At 44.4% G+C, this 14,867-nt stretch overlaps 1 protein-coding gene across 6 annotated transcripts in view; it reads left to right on the top strand.

Moving 5' to 3' along the window:
• Nucleotides 1-1,369: 1,369 nt before the first annotated feature.
• The window catches only part of ELMOD1 (ELMO domain containing 1), a 41,041-nt gene continuing 27,543 nt past the window's right edge, over nucleotides 1,370-14,867 (top strand). Inside the window, exon 1 of one of the 6 annotated variants that reach the window (XM_072326642.1) lies at nucleotides 1,370-1,748. The gene's annotated coding sequence lies outside the window, so the exon portion shown is untranslated. Of the gene's footprint in view, nucleotides 1,749-2,044; nucleotides 2,187-14,867 lie in introns of those variants that run through there. The other 5 variants (XM_072326639.1, XM_072326644.1, XM_072326641.1 and 2 more) reach the window with 5 other exon arrangements.

Genomic DNA, 14,867 nt, shown 5'->3' with positions numbered 1-14,867 from the left:
TTTCTGTCACCTCCTTTAACAGACTAAATTAATCATGCAGGTGACCTTGCTGGTTTTTATTACTCGCAGCAGGCTGTATTGGCTATTGCTGAGTGTGTGACATTGCTCAACTAGTGGGGTTCCCTATCTTTTTTATTCTAATGCGTTTGTACATGGAATGTACTCATATACTGCTTCTAAATACAGGCTGTGCTTCTGCTGTAATGCAGTTTATTCAAGTTGTGGCAAATAAAAAATTATTATGCTGTTAAAATAAAAGTACAGTGTAGGAAAAGCTTCTCTAACTGCTGGTAACCAGAAGAGCTGAGGGCTTTTAAATCCATGCCACTGGTAGCTTTAAAATGCTGTTTAGTTTTAACTTCACATAGGACCTGGTAATGAGCATGAACAGTAGATGTAAATTATATCCCGAGATGTTACATCAAACTACAGCTAGGTATCAAGGGATTTGCAGGATCTAGGGCTGAAATGGCATTGCATGACCACCGGATGGCCAGGTACTGCAACCTGGTATCAGTTAACAGGCAGGAGGCCCTGGGAAGTTCCAGGCCATTGTTCTAGTCCCTTACCTTGCTGCAATGGGAAGGGACTTGAAACACGGACCTTTCCCAGCTTATGTTCAAAATGCATCTACATCTGTGGACAGAAGTATGATGTCTGGGAAGGAAGGTTAGTACGGATCTGGCTTTTGATGCTCATGATGCATCTTGCATAATTATGAGTACCTCGTGCTGCTCAGTTAGAAGTCTTTGGGAAGCATATTTGAACTGCTACTGAAGCCCCTGAGCGTGGCTTCTCTTACCTAAAGCGGTTCCTGACAGGTTCAGAAATGGGGGACTTGGGTCAGTAGTGGGGAACAGTTTATGTAGATACAGTAAATAGAACTGTGATCACGACACAGGAAACAAGAAGAGGAACCAGTTTACTAGTTGTATTCATGCATGGAATTAAGCTTGAAATCTTTGGATGTTTGGATGTGCAAAACATAACTAAAGTGAGAGGTGAGGCAGGAGTGCTGATGCCCAGTGTTTGGTGGGGCTGCTTGGCTGTAGCAGGCTGCTGTGCCTGACCTGCCTTGCAGCTGCTCTGCAGATGGCAACAGCCATCAGCACCGAGGTGAAAGAGGGAGAGCGTCATGGACAGCATTTCCTAGTCATCAGTAAATGTGTAACTTTATGACCTTCATGTTGTCACCGTGCTTCTTGAATGTTACTGTTGATTATGTGACTGAAATGGCTGGGGGGGGGGGAAAGAGTCTTGGAGGAAATTAAACTATGTCCCCTGTAACAGTCATGCAGAGAGCTATTTTCAGGTTAGACATGGAAAATACTTTGAAAAATAGGTTAATTAGCATTTCCAAAGGACATCGGAAAAACACGATTCTGTTGGACGCTGTGGGGATGGTAATGCGGCCTGCCAGCCTGCCCCAGCCCAGCACGCATCTGGTGGCAGTGAGGGTGGGCAGGCTGCCTGCCTCGGGCCGTAGTTACGGCTCTGGGCAACTTTAAACACGTCTGTGGATGCCTCAGACGACGATCAGTTTTCTCTTGGAGGGGAGAGCCTTACAGCCTGGCAAGCCTGCGATCCCGAGGAGCAGATTGCAACTTTGAAGATCAGAGGTCCTCAAGATAGGCTGCTGCAGGGGAAGGGACGCGGATCTGTGGGCTGGGATACAGGGGCAGGGCCGGCTGCCTCCGCACGGCCTCGGGACGGCACCGCCCTGCCGTAGGACAGCGGCGGGCACACAGGTACCGTGCGGACGGGGGGCGGCCGGAGGGTAGAGAGGTGCGCGCTGCCGCGCGGGAGGCCAGGCTGCCTCAATGCCATCTACATCTCAGCATGTATCTGTGCAACGCGCCCCGGGGGCCGGCCTCTGCCCTTGAAGGGACAGTCTTCGGCGGGTTGCCGGGGACCGGCAGCATCCTCCCGGCCCCTTCCCCTCCCCGGGGCGGGCTCGGGTCCCCGCCGCAGCCGCGGTGCGGGCGGCCCTCAGGCTGCGGCTGGGCGGCGAGCGCTCCCCCCCTCGCCCTCCGGTAGGCGGCACCGGCACCCGCCTTCCTCCGCCGCCTCCTCCTTCTCCTCACCTTCTCCGGGCGCCGCAGGAGCGGAGCAGAGCGACCCGGATCGCGGCGCCGCACCGCCCGGCGACGGTGGCCCGGGACGCGCCATGGGGCTGTAGCAGCGCGGTGAGTGGGCGGCGCGGCGCGGCCCGAGGCCCGCGGGCGGCTCCGGGGGTGGCGGCGGGCGGGGCGGCCGGGCCCGGGTCGGGGTCCGGGTCCGATGCTGGGAACGAAGTTTTGCCCCTTGGGATGCGGGAGGACCCCCTGCCCGCCGCAGGCCGCTCTGCGGGGCGTCCCCGCCGCCGTGCCGAGCTGTGGCCGCGGCCCGGGGTTGCGGAGCGCGGGGGGCTCGGGGTTCTGCTGGCGCTGCGCCCACCCCCGGAGCGGTGATGGCGCGGCGAAGTTCCGCGCGATCCCGAGTTCAACTCCGGGACCGATGCGCGCCGTCTTTGTGCCGGATCCGTCCTCCCCGCTGCCGCTTTCCCTGCCTTTCCGTGAGAAGGGTTACAGCGGAGCGGCTGAGGTGGTCGGAGGGGAACGCGGTGGCACCGCTTTATCCCATCCCGGCTTAGCAGGTAGCTGGGTTTGTGACAAAGGCGTTCGGAACAAAGGAGCCATGTTAGCAACTGCTGGAAATAAATTAATTCTCAGGCTCGCACGCTTTAGTAAACCCGAGTTTTCATTCATCTCTTCCCCTGTCCCCGCCCCCGGCCAGCCCAGTGTATCCCGGAGTGAAACAGGAGAAATGGCATCACTTCCCGAAACCTGCATCACCCCCTGCACCGCTGCTGACGCGCAGTTCGCCTCTCGCTTCAAACAGTTCTGCGTTTCTAAAGGGCATCGTTTTGTGCTGGGAGAGCCTCCAAGAGCTGAGGCAGCGGTGCGCTTGTGCTGAGAATATCTCCTCTCCCTGAAACCAGTTAGCCTGTTTGTATCCCAGTTTATTTGACGTTTTTAGAGGAACCCAAATCCAGAAGAGACCTACTGCTTTATGGGAGAGCCTGCTTTCCTCTGACTTTTCCGTTGTGTTCCTCTGACTTTTTGGTTACGTGCAACATTGTGTTTCCAAACCGAAGAGGAGGAGCTGCATCTAGAAAGATCTCCTGACTTGTTCAGTTCTCATAATTTATGTATCGCTTTCAGCAGGATTTCGGCTGAAACAAGTGCAAACCCACATTCCTGTAGCACTAGGCTTAGCAGGGCTAATAAATGCTTGGAGACAGGAAGCCTATGGATCCTCAGGAATAAAATCATGTGACAGCACCAGATACTGTATGTACTGCTGTTGACAGAATAACAGTAGAAAATACTTCCAGGAAAGCACTAAACAATAGGAAATGAGCTAACAACACTTTGGTTAACTTTCCTGCTGGTTTGCTGATGAATAATACAATACTTCTTGCTATGTAACCTGCTAGGGCCGAACGTATAACTGAAATGCCCACATTTCAGGGACAGCTGTGGGATAGCATTGTATTATTGGCTGCAATTGCTTTGGGCTCTTGTAAGCCCAAGGGTCTCCTCTGGCTCAGTGATTTTTCTGTCACTCTTGCCCTGGAATTACAGTCCCGCAATGTAACCGATGTTAGCAAAACCTGTTCAGTTGTACAGACAGGCATGGGTGGTAAACAGAGCCGGGGCAGCTTTATTTCTCCCAAGGGGCCATGTGAAGTGTTAGCGGTGAGTTGCAAGAGCAAGCCAGGGCTGCCTGGAGATCTTATCTTGTGTGGCTTAATGTCCTCTGGCTCATGAGGCTATTATTATTATTATTATTATTATTATTATTTTTAATGAACATCTTCTTGTTCCTCTTGATTGGAAAGCTTGTTTTCTGTGACATTCCCTTGGAATCTTTGGTTCTGTAATGTAGGCCAGAAGACTGCATAGAAGAATTTGCTTTTCTTGAATGCAGGCTTTGATAGCAGACTCTGATCTTTAAAGAAGGCAGGTCTGACTGAATACTGGGGAGGAAGTCAACTGGTGAAATTCCAGTCAGGAAAGGGGAATAGATTGAGGAAAAACAAAATGAAAAGAACCCGAAAACTTATGTGAAGAGATGCAGGGCATGGCCATGGCAGCGTAGCACTGAGACTGTGATTCAGGCTTAGCATCCTCAGTATCTGCAGGCACTGAGCTGTGCTCTGTGCCGTGTGCCAACACCAAGCTGGAAGAAATGTGGCAGTGCCTGAGCTTGAGCTGGAAATGCTGCTTGCTCCTGCCATGCTATGGAAAGAGAAGTGAGATAGCAGGGGCTGCAGGAGCAGTCTCCTGAGTCACTTCACATCATGCGTGGGGCTGCCTGAGCGTTCCTTTTCAGGGTGAAGTCAGGCACTGAAGGTGGTACGCTAACCTGTCTGACTTTGCCTTGAAACAAACTATGGATATGTTTACACTAGCAAACTGGCTTGCAGCAAGCCTGAGTATCTGACACATCCTCTGGAGACCTTCTGCTGTGTCCCTATGCTGGTTCAGGTCTCAGCAATCTCACTACAAGATAACTGAACTCTCCAAAGAAATGAAGCGAGGAGTCCCGCTCCAGGAGCACTCCCTGTCCATTATGTAGTCTCCTGTAAAGGATGTTGATTTCAAGACTCAGCTGTAATCAAGTGAGCAGTTCTCATCCACCCACACATAAAACCAATTAAGAGCCCCACACCAGCTTGGTAAGCTTAAAACACTCCTGGCAGTTCATTCTCAAGTGAGCTGTCCCTTGCTTCCAACAAGATGTGAGCAAGCACTTCTCAGCTTTCTGCTGCAGCTGAGAGGCCCTTCATAAGATAGCTTCCAGCACTTGTACTGAATATCATACCTGACTGTAACCAAGCACATGGGCTTGGTGTTTTTAATGTGTGCTAATCTGTCTGCAGGTCCCTAGGTTGAGTGATCAGTTATGTTCCAGCCAGCTACAGTCAGAGATGTATGTAGGAGCATGGAGAACAGGAGAAATACAGGAGTGAAAAGATGGGATATAAAAAAAAACAACTGTAGATTGAAGAGTTGAAATGGCAGATTGTAAGAGAAGATTTGGGAGGTGTAGTCTTCAGCACTGTCACCATAGGAAACCATGTACCTGCGAGTATCTCCTTTCTGATATCAGTTACTCCATCCAGCATTACTTCACATGCATTTTTTTCATCTTAATAGGCATGCATACACTAATGGTTCAGTTCAGTTTGCTTTTGGAAGCAAATATCCCAGCTCTCTCTGCTTTTTTTTTTCATTTCTTCTTCAGCTGGTATTGTGGGCTAGTCTGGGAACACCTGAAAATAAGTGGGAGGATGTGTTCTGGGAGCTGTCTTACTGCATCCTGCCTGCCACCAGTCAGTCAGCCCCAGAGACAAGGCTGGAGCTTGTCTAGTGTCAGTATCAGGTGCTTTGTTTAAAAACAAACGTCTGTTCCTCCTGCTCCCCGCTATGTAGTTTCAATTTCAAATGGTTAGCATTGTTGTTTTTTTTTCCTTGGCTGAGCCATTTCTGTTGGTCTGTGCTAAATGCTGATGTAGCTGTAGCTCATGTGATATGTATTTTGCTACATAGAGATGGATGCTCAGACAGAGATATCTGGCCAAGAAAATGAGTCATGCAGGATCCTGTCTCCTCATTTCTTTGTACCATGCTGCTAATTCATTCACAGTTAACTGATATCTTTTGAAGGTACATAAGGTCCTAAACAGGCATTCTTTACACAAACAGCCTGTGTACAACTGGTTATCAACTTTGCAAGCGTAGGACATATATAATCATAGAACTGTTTGAGTTGGAAGGAACCTTTAAAAGTCATCCAGTCCAAGTCACTGGGCATGAACAGGGACACCTACAGCTCAATTAGATTGCTCAGAGCCTGGCCCAGCCTGACCTTGAATGTCTCCAAGAATGGGGCATTCGCCACCTCTCTGGGTAACCTGTTCCAGTGCCTCACCACACTTATTGCAAAAAACTTCTTCCTTATATCCAGCCTAATTCTTCCCTCCTTTAGTTTGAAACTATTTCCCCTTGTCCTGTCACAGCAGACCTGGCTAAAGAGTCTGTCCCCTTTTTTTCTTATGGCCACCCTCTAGAAAACAAATGGCTGCTATCAGAACCTTCTCCTCTCCAGGCTGAACAACTCCAGCTCTCTCATCATGTCCTCATAGGGAAGATGTTCCAACCCATGGATCATTTCTGTGGCTGTCCTCTGGACACACTTCAACAGGTCCATGTCTCTCCTGCACTGAGGACTCCATGTCTGGATGTTGTACTCCAGGTGAGGTCTCACCAACATAGAGCAGATCACCTCTCTTGCTCTTCTGGCCACGCTTCTTTTGATGCAGCCAAGGGCTCAGTCCTGGCTCATGTCCAGCTTCCCATCCACCAGTATCCCCAGCTCCTTTTGGCAGGGCTGTGCTCCATCCTTACAGCTTGTACTGATAGCAGGGATTGCCATGACCCCTGTTCAAGACCTTGCACTTGGATCTGTTGAAACTCATGAGGTTCACCTGGGCCCACTCCTCAAGCGTGTTTAGGTCCCTCTGGATAGCATCTTATTTCTCGTGCGTTTCGACTGCATCCAGCAGCTTCGTATCATCCGCAAACTTGCTGAGGGTGCATTTGATCCCACTGCTGATATCACTGATGAAGATGCTGAAGAGCACCGATCCCAGTAGTGACCTCTGAAGGACACCACTTGTCACTGATCTCCATCTGGACATTGAGCCATTGACCATCACTCTCTGGGTGCAGTGTTATAACCAGTTCCTCTTCCTTTGAACAGACCACCTGTCAAATCCATATCTTATTAATTTGCAGAGAAGGATGTTAGGGGGACTGTGTCAAAGACCTCACTGAAATGAAGATAGCTGACATCAGTGGCTCTTCCCTTGTCCACTGAAACAGTACACCGTTATGAAAATCAGCAAGTCTGATCAGGCAAGACTTAAACCATAGTGTATTCTTTCTGCCATACATTATGTGCCTGTTTGCCAAAAATGAATGGTGAAGTTTCCTTGGACCCCAAAACTGTGATGCTTCTGGGGTCAGCATATTACCAGATTGTACTGATGATGAATAGAAATTTTGCCACTGGACTTTACTACTCTTCATATGAGAAATATAAAGCAAAAATAACAACAATTCCCAAACTCTACTGTTTTTTTCCAGAATGCTTCAGATATTGAGATTTATCCGTGACACAGCAACAGTTTATCTACTGTATTGGTAATACTTGCACAGTCTGGTAGGCAGGCAGGTGATAGAAGTGGACACCTTAGTATGAACCAAACCTGTGTTCATGGAGACTGTCATCCCTTTCCATATCTCTAATAGGCAGTTATAAGAGCAAGTCTTTTACTCTCTTTCCCACTTTACCTTCACAGAGCCACATCCATATCAACATTGGCTTGGATGCATACTATCAAGCAGGCTGTGCCTCTAGGAAGCATGAAGATCAATGTGGGATTTGTTACATTTGGGCTTGTTAGGCTTCATGCTGTCAGTGTTAAGGCAGCCCAACAAGAACAGATGGGTTGAAGGAGGAAAAGAGGAGTTCTTGCTGTACCGCTTGCAGAAGGGAGAGGAGCGAGGGTGCTTCCAAAGAAAGATAAGGGAAATGGGATATACTCTGGGCACAGATTAAGAGGTCATACAGTTTATGCCCATCTATTTGGTGGGGATACCAGATTCGAACATCCAAGGATCTTAGATAGTCATGTTCTGTGAACCGTGCTTGCCCTGGCCACTGACAGTACAAGAGTTTTGAGTTAGAGATGGTCTTTCCAAATATCAGTGCTGTGAACTTAGGCTGTTGTATGCAAATGAGAAGCCTGAGAATTACTAGATTGAGATTTTCTTTTGGGAGGGAAAATGTTTCTGCATTAAATTTTGATACTATAGACTGTTGTAGCTTTTCATTCCCTTTCCTCCCTCCCACTGGGATGGTCTGAAATTCTGAGGGATCTTTATTTTCTTGAAGGGGAAACTTGAGTTGCACAGCGTGAGCAAGGAGTTTTCTTGTTCTTCTGCGTCCTGAATATTCAGTTAACATCACATGCAAACCAAGCAATCTGGGAGAAGATTTGAAGCATGAAAATTAAAAAAAAATCAATAAAAATTTTAAAAAAAAAATCATGGTCATCATCTCAGTCTTCAAAACAAACAAACAACCTGGAGGAAATCTGCATCAGTGCATTGTGCTATTTCATACAAGTTACCATCTCGTGTACTATATCAGCTCATATTACTGATTTATTATGGGTAAGTCTGCTAAAAATGCTTAGAAACTTATTTTACTTATTTTCTTCAAGTAATATTTCTAACTATTGCTTTGTCTTTGTGGTAAAGGTTAGGACTATAAAAACTACATTCCCTAAGTTAAAAGAGATGTTGAAGGAAGACTTTCAATGTTGCACTGTATTAAGAACGAGTGTATTACAGCAATGCTGTCAATCATCCTGCCCTAGTTTGCATTCTTCCTGTCTTTGCTTTGTTCTTCCCCTTCAGTAATAATATTGCAAGAACCATTTCCTCTGTTCTTTGTGTTTCTTCTCTCTCATCTTCCCATGTTGTCTTATCCCCCTTTTTCATTCTTCTGACATTAAATCCTTGCCAGCATCCTGTTTTGTCTGAAAGTGAGCACCTAAAAGAAAGCAAAGGACATAACAGGAAGAGGTAAAGGGAAGGAGGAAACTATGTACCTCCCCCTTTCCTTGCTATTGACCATCCTTATACTCTTTGAGAAAGGACACCTTCCACGATTACCACAAGAGGATGTGAGGATGTTTCTTAAGCCCTATATGAAAGTGCTTCATATATTTTGCTTGCCAGCTAGTATAGCTGTACTGATCTTCAGAGTATTCTGTCTTTGTTTTGCAGGTTTTCATCATCTTTTCCTTTTACTTGGTCATCATAGTGGGGTGTTTGTGTTACTATTTCCCCTTTTGCTGCAAATGTCCCTGTCACTGAACTCCATTACAGCTTCCATTCTCCACCACTGATAGAAGCAGAGCTTGATTTTGGTGCTGCTTAGAGTTTGCTTAGGGTACAGAAGGATGAAAGGAGTCTAAATGTATCCCATTTCAGTGTTTGCAACACCTGTTAATGGAAACTAAAACTTAGTAAGATACTTGTGACTCTTTTTAGCTGAAGATTCAACTGGTAACTGCCAGTACATCAGCCTGTTTGAATGACAGATTTGGAAAGATGCCCCTAACTTGAGTTTTGACCATGTTATCATTTCAGTTTTTTTCCTAAGGATGGCTCCAACCAAATCATGGGGTTTGCACTGTTCATAGCAACAACTTAAAAAAGCTTTCTAGTTTCCATGGTCAAATAGATTATTTCTTCAACTTCTACATGCCCCAGACAGTAAAACCAGAGACATCTACCCTGAACCAGTTATGTGCTTGCTGCCCAGAAGACCCAGAGCTTCTAGCAAGGTCACGTACTTGGAACTGTCCTGGTTTCTTGCTCTCTTGGATGAAATAGTAGGCCAATAAGCTTGCAGAAAAAAAGAAACACAGTGGGATTTCCAGTCATCTTTACTACAGATAAAGTATGTTGCTCATTTATTGTGGTCCCTCTGCAGATTGCACTAATTTGGGCAGCTAACGGTTGGAGCATAATACTTGTCATAGGATGCTTAAATACTTCAGTTACTTTTTGACATTGTCTGCTGACTTGCTTCAGAGGACATGGTTACTCTCAGATCTTCTTTTAGGGAAAACTGTGCCTGTAAATTCATAGAAGGACATGCATAAACTCGTACATGCTTTACTCTTGCATGCCTACCTTGGAGAGCTCCATAGAAAAGTCGTCACTGGTATGTCAAAAGAATCCGAGTGCAGTGATAGAAAAAATGGGAATCAAATGGAGCAATTTTTTGATAGACCAGTATGAATTGTATGACTCTCGCTCAATTCCAGGGTGAAATGCTTTTCCAGGGGAAAGCATTGTCTGACCTATAACCTAACATGCCTGCTGTCTTTTTGTTTGTTTGTTTTTGTAAGTTGGCCACCTAAATATGAAAGTCTATGGTTATACATAATTTCAGGCTGATATTTGATGGGTAGTTGTATTAATCTAATGGATGCATTTATTCTACCATTTCTAAGTAAAAATAACACATATTGAAAAGGCTGGGGAAAGAACAGAGAGTGAGCCATTGATAGGATGTTTTTCCCCATAGCTATTGCTTACTGGGAACTGGTAAAAATCTGGCAAATCTAAGCTTCAGTTAATTTTGAAAGCAAGCCCATAGTTCATTTTTACTCTTTACCTTATACCCTCAGCTAATCTAGGTAGTGAAGTAGAAACAAAGAGGGGGAGGCAAGGGGGTCTAACTTATTCCCAGTTTAAAGTTGTCATTTTGGAGGACAGAGGGGAGCTTGGTATTGTGTTGGGTTTTTTTGGTTTTTTGTTTCCTTTCTTTCATGGAGCTTGTGCAGTAATGAGTCTGAGAACTAACCAGGTTTCCTCTTCTGGATTTTATGCATCTAGTCTCATATGATTTATTCTAAGCTTGAAGGAATGTTGCTACAAAGTATGATATTTTATTTAGAACAGGCTGCCTCACAGTACAAGCTGTTCTGTAGTATGTATGGAAACAGAGGAAGTAGGCCAGAACCGTGGCACTGTAAGCCATGTAGACAGATCTGAGCCACCTGGATGTGGCTGCTGCTCTACTGGGTGAACTCATCAGGGGCCAAGTTGAAGGTTCATGAGAAATGACTAAATTCCTTTTTATAAGACATGAATTAATAAATAAATAATCAATGTGTTGTGCATTGAAAGCTCTTCTCAAGCATGAGACTTCGTTTTCATTTAACTTTTCATTTTTAGCTGACATATTACCTACTCAGTCCTCTTCTGGATCAAATATACTTTCTTAAAAAAATAATAAAGTAAGCTTGTTAAGATTGGAAACATTGAAGACAGAGACAACACTTAAAAGAATTAATGTATTTAAGCATCTGGTTGCATTTCTGGAAGACTGCAGTATTCTGGGGTATGGAAAGCTTCTGCTTTTTAACTTCACGTTTTGTATTAGAAAAAGAATGTGCCCATTGAAATCTTCACTACTGACCTGAAGGGACTTAATTTTCATTTTTCCCTCAACATCTTTCAACAGTGTAATAGAGCAGAACTAATAGAAATCAGTAAAGTAGTTATTGCCATAATTCCACATACAAAATATATGTGTATGCATGTGTGCCTCCTTTGCTGAATTTCTACAATATAATTCTTTGTAGATAGCCAAATATGGAACAAAAGACTTGGTTTTCAGGGGCAGATATCAACAATGAACTGGAGGTGCTTCTATGATGTTGAGCTTTGGTTTGATGTTATCTGTGGCAAAATATGGCTTATCTACTTAGTAGCTGCCAGGTGATCCTTATCTGCTGACAAATTTCAATGTGGTACACCTAAGTAGATGGTGTTGGAGGTTTGGTAAGTGAGTTTCCTTGAATCCAAGTGCAGTTTTACCTCTCAGTGACTATTACAGGCATTGTAAAACCCTCCTGCAGCTTCCTTGTTTCTGTCACAAATCTTTGAGATTATTTAGCACTTTAAAGAGGCAGTAATGGCCTGGAGTGAAGTGCTGGTGAGATTGCAGAATTGTAGGCTTTAAAAGTATTATTTAGCATTTTGGGGGAAGGCTTTTTTGTGCTTGTCCTGATTTGAAGCTTTTACTTGATGCTCCTTCTTTGAATTGCATAAGCATTGTGATGTGCTTATGCTTGAAGGACCTTTCAGAAATGAGTAAAATTCAGTAAGGTTTTACTTCATGTCCAGCCTTTCTTTCATTCTCCTGGTGAAATACAGAATTGTAAAATGGTGAAGTCTATGTGCTAATTTTTAAGAACCTGTAAGTAATCATAGAAGCATAGAATGGCCTGGGTCAAAAAGGACCACTATGGGTTTCAACCCCCCACTATGTGCAGGGTAACCAACCACCAGACCAGTCTGCCCAGAGCCACATCCAGCCTGGCCTTGAATGCCTCCAGGGATGGGGCATCCACAGCCTCCTTGGGCAACCTGTTCCAGTGCGTTACCACCCTCTGAGTGAAAAACTTCCTCCTAGTATCTAACCTAAACCTCCCCTGTCTCAGTTTAAAACCATTCCCCCTTGTCCTATCACTATCCATCCTTGTAAACAGCCATTCCCCTTCCTGCTTATATGCTCCCTTCAAGTATTGTTCAAGTACACTGCAATTAAGACTAGCAAAGATCCTGTTTTTATTGGGTTATTAATATATATGTTATATATTTTGTATATTTGTATATAATTATATATTAAACTAATATATTATATATACATACATATATAATTTTTTTAAGCAACTTTTATTCCACCTTCAGGTATCAGTGCAAGTTGGAAAGTGCTGTTAGGTCCTTTTCACGGTGAACAGTGCAATTTATATAGGATTTTAGTGAGAAGGTGATAGCTCCCAAACCAATAAGACAGCAAAAACTTCTGCACCCTGATGCTAACATGTCCAAGTAATCTATAAAGCAGACATAACTCAGGGTACCTGAGATCTCCCCTTAAGAAGTGCTGGGGTAAGCAGGGGATCAAAAGCTAGGAGAGATCCCAGGAGATCTTCTTCCCAACCTCCTGTTTGCAGCAGGCTCAGTTCTGAGGTCAGACCAGGCTCTCAGGGCCTTGTCCTCTCCTCCAACATCTGTGGACCCTGCTGAACCTGCTCCAGTTAATTGGTGTCCTTTGTGTTTTGTTGGCATCCAAAATTAGATACAGTCCCTAAATGTGGTCCAATGACCACTAAGTAGGGGATGGCAGTTCCTTTCCTTGATCTACTGGCTGTGCTTGCAACCATGAGCACTGTTAGCTTACTTTGCATACTGCTGGCTCTTGGCCAGCTTGCTAGCCACCAGGACCTCCTGAGACATATCATGACATAGATACTTGTCCCCTTTCTAATTCTAGCCATTGCACATTGGTGCTTGGGGTAGAGAAGTGTTAATGAATCTATCTATCTATCTATCTATCTATCTATCTATCTATCTATCTATCTATCTATCTATCATCTATCACACTATTGGTGACCTAAAACTCACAATTGTTGTCCCTCACAAATAAATATTTCTAGCCTTTTGAGGTCAGTGATGTGTAGGTAGCAATTCAAGATGCTGCTGGAAACAAAAGCTGCAACCTGAGTTGACAACAAGATGGTATGAATGTTGTTCTTCATACCATTGTGAAGTATGTGAACCACGTACTTCAAACATGTATTTTCTTTTTTTGTTTGTGTGAGGAGGAAACTTGAGCTAATGGTAATCTAATGATCCACATTAACAAAGTCCTGTATTCAGCCTGCTCATCTTAACCATGCTCATGATATGTGTCTTCAGCTATTCCTTCTTTGCAATTGGAATATAAACCTTCCAAATATGTCTAAAATATGTCAGGTGAGTCATTGGCTTGGAAAACAAATTGCTGTGAAGATTACTTTTATTATTCTATTTTATCCTGCATATATGGTGATTTTTTCCCTCAACTGAAACTGCATCTGTCCTAAGGACAGACAAAGCAACCCCTCGGCTTCAGAGCAAGATGTGACTTTTAAGTCTCTCTCGACTTCCTTAAGCCTCCAGCCACTGTTAGCCTTTCAGACAGATGCCTGTTTTGCTGTGCTGCTTAGCAGTTGTAAATAGCCACAAGAGTCCAAATAGTTAATGCTTGTTTAAAGGATTTAATATTTTGACAAAGAACTTGAAATAGTTTTGCTGTGTTGTGTAACAGTACTACATCTCTGCCAAGAAGTTTTGCTGCTCGTTTTAGGAGTGGGAACTCCTGTCTCTTTTAAGATAAGCTGAATAAAAACCATTTACAGTGAACAGGTATCTGTGTATGTTGTGGGAGGGAGGAGTTTAATTTCTTATAAGTGGTGTGGATGAAATTGTACAAGCTGAGAAACTTGAGCCCATCGGAGATCCAAATCTGTATCCTTGCTGTGTCATCTCCCACCTATAGCCTCAGAATGCAAGTGCCTCAAGTGCAAACATAATACATTCTGCCAAGAGGTTTTCAGAGGTGGATCCGTGTGCTGTTGGTGTAAAAGTGCTTATTGAGTACTTGTATCTTGTAAAACAGCTTACAAAATCAAGCCTGATTGTGTTTAGATTTAGCCTAGCCTGACTGGAATTTAAAGGAAAAAATCAAAACAAAACACCGCCAACAAAAACTTAAAGGCCATCTACAAATAGAGAAGAAAGGGAAGTGTTTTCCAGGTTTCTCAGTGAGCAAATGTGAGTCTGTATAGCTTAAAGTAGGAATGTTATTCTTAGGCTGTGGTGAAAGTGCTGGTGTGGCCCCTGGAGAGCTGGGTGGGTGCAGTGACCAGCAGCCTGTCCTCACTGGGTGCCTGCTGGCTCTCCATGTTCAGATGTGACTTCATGACAGAAGTATTTCTGCAGGAATCTGTGTTTTGAGAAACTGATCAAAACTCCCCAAATAACCTGTGTGAACTTCTCAATGAAGGGTAATTTGGCTAATTGTTCTGCTTCTTTCTGCAAGCTCACAAATTAATTCAGTTACTGTCACTTGCAGACTGTTTCCTTTACTATGAGTGGAACTTAAAAGCCTTTCTTGTCTTCAGATATCCAACTTACTGAGGAAACTCTTCTAGTATACCTTTCTCTAAGAAGGACAGGAAACAGAGTTAAATCTAAGCACACACTAAGTGGCAGTTGCCTGAAATCTGGTGGGAAAGCTTCTCTAAAGCAGTGTAAATATCGTCCAAAGCTATAGCTGTTTTTCTTACTGAGATGTTTTAACAAGTAAAATTGACCAGTCATTAATTTTATTTGATATAT

The sequence above is a fragment of the Excalfactoria chinensis genome, chromosome 1 (assembly GCF_039878825.1).
Source record: "Excalfactoria chinensis isolate bCotChi1 chromosome 1, bCotChi1.hap2, whole genome shotgun sequence".
NCBI classification, from domain to species: Eukaryota; Metazoa; Chordata; class Aves; order Galliformes; family Phasianidae; genus Excalfactoria; species Excalfactoria chinensis.
Note: the sequence above shows the minus strand (reverse complement) of the source record. Positions and strands in the feature narration are given on the sequence as shown.